The sequence below is a fragment of the Eptatretus burgeri genome, chromosome 7 (assembly GCF_056783735.1).
Source record: "Eptatretus burgeri isolate ZD-2024b chromosome 7, Ebu_testis_v1, whole genome shotgun sequence".
Taxonomy (NCBI): Eukaryota; Metazoa; Chordata; class Myxini; order Myxiniformes; family Myxinidae; genus Eptatretus; species Eptatretus burgeri.
Window position 1 is genome coordinate 107,655,488 of NC_140967.1, and position 5,535 is coordinate 107,661,022.

The following is a 5,535-nucleotide window of genomic DNA, read 5'->3' on the forward strand; positions in this document are numbered from 1 at the left end:
TTGAAAAATGTGCAAAAAGTTAACAATGTACCTGTATTCATGCCCTGAAATTAATAATTTATTAATTTTCACCAACCTGATCAATTCAGAGAAGAATCTCGAATTAAAAGAAAATAAATAAATAAAGGAACTAAAGACAACATCCGAAGATTCCATGAAGAAGCCACTGCCTTGCATTGAATTGCTGTCAAAACAAAAGCAAGAAATTACAATCTTTTACAAACAATGTCTAAAGAGGAATAAAGAGCAGAAGATAGGAGTCAACATTAAATAAGTAATTTCATCAATGACGACACAAACAATGACATCTCTCTCGCAAGCTACATAGCAGAAGAAATCTCCAACAATTGTGATTGATGTGCAGCCTTTATGGCCATTTCATTCAAAATCAATCAATAGTCAATTCAACCAACTGCGGTGTCTCCCTTAATGGGCCATCATCAGAAACGGGGTAGTTACACACACACACACACACACACACACACACACACACACACACACACACACCTGTAAAGGTCATATGTAGGTGTGTGTGTGTGTGTGTGTGTGTGTGTGTGTGTGTGTGTGTGTGTGTGTGTGTGTGTTTGTGTGTCGTTGGTTGTTATCTCCATATGCGGGTTTCACAAGGTGGACAGGAGCCCTCCCAGGTCCCAAAGTATCTACATTCGTGTATGTGTGTGTGTGTGTGTGTGTGTGTGTGTGTGTGTGTGTGTGTGTGTGTGTGTGTCACCCAATCAAGATCACATTACTTAGACTTTACTCGATCAAGAACATTGGTGTTTACAGATGAGAGAAAAAGTAACTCATTAAGGTTGTACTGTTGAAGATTTGGCGGTGCTTAACAGCACCGCCGTCTCAGGGGTTATAACGCCGGTTAGTTCGGCACAGGTCTCGGGTCACGCACCATAGATCACGATACCAAAGTACACCTGGGCCGTACGAGTTGGGGATATAGACCCCGGCTACAGACTGGGTTTGTCAGAGACCGAGCGAAGTCTGCCAGTCCGTAGCCCGTTTTGGTTTTATATACAAATCGAGCGGATTGTTCCTCAGTGTGGCACGAATAAATTCAAGGCGGCAACTTTCGTATAAATCAGCCAGATTTAATGGGGAACATCAGGGAACACGACACAAGCAAAGCATTCACGATAACGTTATAATTAATCTATAACCGGCTCTTACCTCGGGAGCTACGGATACAGGTTTCGAAGGGAGCCCTAGCAAAATAAGCCTGAGGCCTGGACAACATGCAGACAAGACACAGAGTACTTGGTGGTACCTCATGGACGAGAGGAAAAGTTTGTGAGGCACGAATGTGGCTCGTGACAAGCCGATGTCATCGGATTTGAGCACCCAGCTCGAGCACACAGCGTGGCAAGATGGCGCTCGTACTCCTATCGGCACCGCTCGTGCACGCCGCGTGGCAAGATGGCGACGACATCCTTTTGTCAGCACCGCTCACGCACCAGCCTCGGCGCGTCCAGCCCCTGTACGGCCGACGGCACAAAAGCTAAAGATCCGGTGTGTTCCAGCTGGTTTCTCACAAGGTCCCGTATGCAAATCCAGGCCAAGGAGGAACAGCTCATCGAGTCACTCCTCACGAAGCAGTTCGCAGACAGGACAAAAGCAGTTCCTTCCTTGCCTTTCGGGGCGGGCCTTGCGGACCGCCTCCGGCGACACGTGATTGGTCCATCGTTCGAGCCTGCAGCAGCTCTCCGCCAATGGGTTGCTGGCACGTCATGCTGACTGATTCTGTCAGGGTGCTTGGTGGGGGCTGGTTAGGAGGGGGAAGGAAGAACAAGATGCCTCTCGGTACACCACCACTGTATGAACAATGGACAGCCTGCTACACCTCCCGACACACATGTAACGTCCGATTACCAAACAACCTGGCTAAACGTGCATTTAAGGGGGGATCTGGGCTAATCCTATATTTAATAACCCACTAAGGGCCCATTTCCGCAACAGTACGGTGGTGTGAAACCCTTTGTTACCCCACAGTGTTGTCATACAGAGTCAGTGGAACCTTTGTATATTGGCTTTCTGCATATGGAAGATAAATATTTAAATGTAATTGATTAGTTTATTAGTCCGAGAGAGAATCGACCTTCAAATCAGAGCGTTGACCCACAAACCAAGCTCCGCCCCTCTCTCCACCGAGCATACAATGCTTGATTGACAAAAGCAGTTATTTCATGTTTTCAGATCAATTTGATGAAACATTGAAACTTTATATTGTGATGTTGACCCTCTGCGTGAGAAAACTACGTGGTACAGCAAGTTTCAGGGAAATCGGATAAGGGGGTTGGGAACGTTTAAGGGACAACCAAACATAACTGCATCAAAAACTCTTTGACACCTTCAGGAGTTATAACAGATGGAATGTTATTAGCATCAACAATTTGCTCAAAGCCTCCACTGGTGTTTTCTACCAATATAACGTTGACTGTTATTAATACAGCTTAGTTTGGGTGAAAAGAAACCAAGATTGTCATTTAGTAATCTTAAATTCACATTTATCAGCATATTCAAAAACTTGTCGAAACACAAACTGAAAGTAAACGACACATGGGCAGTGAATATGAAGTGTTGTTGTAGCGAATTCATCACATTCACCAATCAAATCTAATTGATGACTCATTGTCTGGTGTTACCATAGTGATAATTAACATCAGATGTTCGTCTTGAGAGTCGTGTCTCTCTATCTGTCTGTCATGTTATAACTTGAGAACGGATGAACGAATTTCAATAACTCGAACCATGATGAAATCAGGGAAATCCTGGGAAGGTTTGTGATAAAAAGTATATTTAAAATTTTTTTTCTATGGGTACATGGATACGCGTGGCGAAACTGCAAACAACAACTTGCGACGCTGGTTCTCCCTACACTCCCAGAATCCTTTTTCTTCTTTCCCTATTGATTAGCCATCACAGCAAAGATTGGTATTTCCATCAGCGAAACGATGGGTCTTATATTCGAGTTTTTTCTTTTTTTTGTAGACGCTGTGGAGGCTCGTATGAGAGCTAGCGCATGGAACGTACAACAAGGTGAGCAGGAGACGAGAGGATCTGATTCTGTACCCACTTTACTCAGTAATAAGAAATGGAGTAGTATCGGTTGAAATCGGGTTGGGAAGTTGACAGATTGAGTCAGTCCCAATAAGTCACAAAAGTATTTTGCTGATGTCCCATGGCAGGTGAGAGAGGTACCCCCACCCAGCCAACTGGCATGATGACAAATGAAGTCACCACATGTGAAGAAGAGAGAGTTGGGATGATAAGATAGAAGTTGGTCCATGTTTTGGGAGGGCAGGGGAAGTCATTTGCCCCCGTCAGGGGCAAATCCAGGAATTGGGTAGGGGGGTGGTTTCCAAATAACAAAATCTAAGTCATATGAACGTTATGAAAACTTTGTTGCAGCTTTCAAATAAATGCACATTCACATATTCTATAATATGCATGTATTGTGCAAAAAGATACAAAAGTTAATTAATTTAATATTTAAATGCATAACTAAAAATAAAATAGCTTGAATTCAATAAACTTCAAGTTTAAATCTTAAATATAATGACTAGTGAGACCTACCTGAGTGATGGTAGTGCCTATCTGACATACTAGCAACTATATGACATACTAGAAGGAGTTCTGGGTGACCAGGGAACCCCTGGTTTTGCCACTGTAATGGTAAATATTTTTTTGTTGGGGGGGGGGGGGTTCCGGGCAACCAGGAAACCCCCCTGGATTTCCCGCTGCCCGTTGTTTTAGTAATTTTGCTGTTTGGAGTTAAAGGGCGAGCCCATATTTATGTGCAACTAAAATGGCTACCAGTCTACCAGTCGGCAATCTTTGATCAGATCACAAAATAAAGTGAGGTACATGTACATACCATCGTGTACTGTGGTTGCGCCAAGTTTGAACAATATCGAATGACGCATCTCTGATAAATGGTTTTTGGACACATTTAAATAACAAAATGGTCGCCATTTGACCATCTTGGATCTGATGTCGAAATGAAATGACGTGCATACGTAAGCCATCATTCTTTATCAGTGTGCCAAGTTTGAACAACATCAGTAAATGCGTATCCAAGATATGGTTGAGGACATGTTCAACATCTGATTTTTTACAACTAAAATGGCTGCCAGACGGCCATTTTGATCGCTTCGTGAAACAAAATGATGTCTATATGTATACCATAATGTTTCGTCTTTGTGCCAAGTATGAATAAAATCAGTCAAAACACGTCCAAAATATGGTTGTGGATGCACGCACGCACAGACACGAAAATCAAGACCAAATCCATAAGCCCCAGTTTTGGACTCGGTCCAACGGGGCCTAAAAAGATGGTGATCACTGATCATGGTTCAATAAGTGATTCATGTCCTGTAATCGCGGAAAATCTCAGTCTCATTTGTCATTTCAAAATCATTGTCAAAATAACAGCTATCGATTTCCATGGTCTGCCACTGGAAGAAGTTCAGCCTCTTGAACTTTGAAGCTTCACCATCAGCCATAACCTCTCCTCGAGACCAAACACATAGCAAAGTTGGCCTCCAAAGACAGCCGCAGAATGGGCATCCTCCATTAATCCATCAGAGCAACTCACAGTCCACAAGGACTTTGTCCAATTTCTTAATTAAGTAATGCTCTCCCTTATGGGCTGGGACCCCAGAATCACATCTGTCTCTCTTGGATTATAAAGCTCTCAACATTATTGGAATGTCCCTCAATGAGGCTGAAGCTTCGGGTCTGTTGCTTTCACATCGCAGGCAGGTTGGTGGTATCTCTGCTTTCTCCCATCTTTTCGCCAACATCACTCCCTCTGCTCTCTGTCCTCCGACCCTCACCAGATACTCCAGAGGCTGCACGCGTTCTTCTAGTAACCCTCTCCTGGTTAAACTTCCAAAATCCAGACTGACTGCACACCTCAACTCTTTTATTCCTCAATTCTCCCAACGAAAGAACCACTTAACAGAGGATCTTCTTTCCTACTCTTTCCTCCAGAGTTTCAAGCAAGCAGTTTACTGCCACCTCATGTCATCCCTCATCCTGACACATGATCTTTATTACCTTAATATTTATTAACACTTTCTCACCCAACGCTCTTACTTGCTGGTTTTCTCTCTCTTGTTTTCTCTCTCTTGTTTCTCTCTCTTGTTTCTCTCTCTTGTCTCTCTCTTGTCTCTCTCTTGTCTCTCTCTCTTGTCTCTCTCTCTCTCTCTCTCTCTCTCTCTCTCTCTCTCTCTCTCTCTCTCTCTCTCTTTCTTTTTCTCTCTCTCTCTGATTCATCCTTTTCTGGTTGTGCCCAATTGTTGCCCTGATGTTTCCAATACAGAAAGATCACAGAAACCTGTGAGGCATGGTAGCACCTGGATGTTTTCGTAATGCAGGAACATCTGTGTGCAGTTGGAAACGTGATTAGGTGTGTGTCCTGCTGGAGGCACTGTTTCTGGATATCTTGAGTATTGTAAGAGCTACTCACAATCTGTACAAAAGAAAGGAGAGAAGTAGCCAAGATGTAGAATCAGTGTGAAC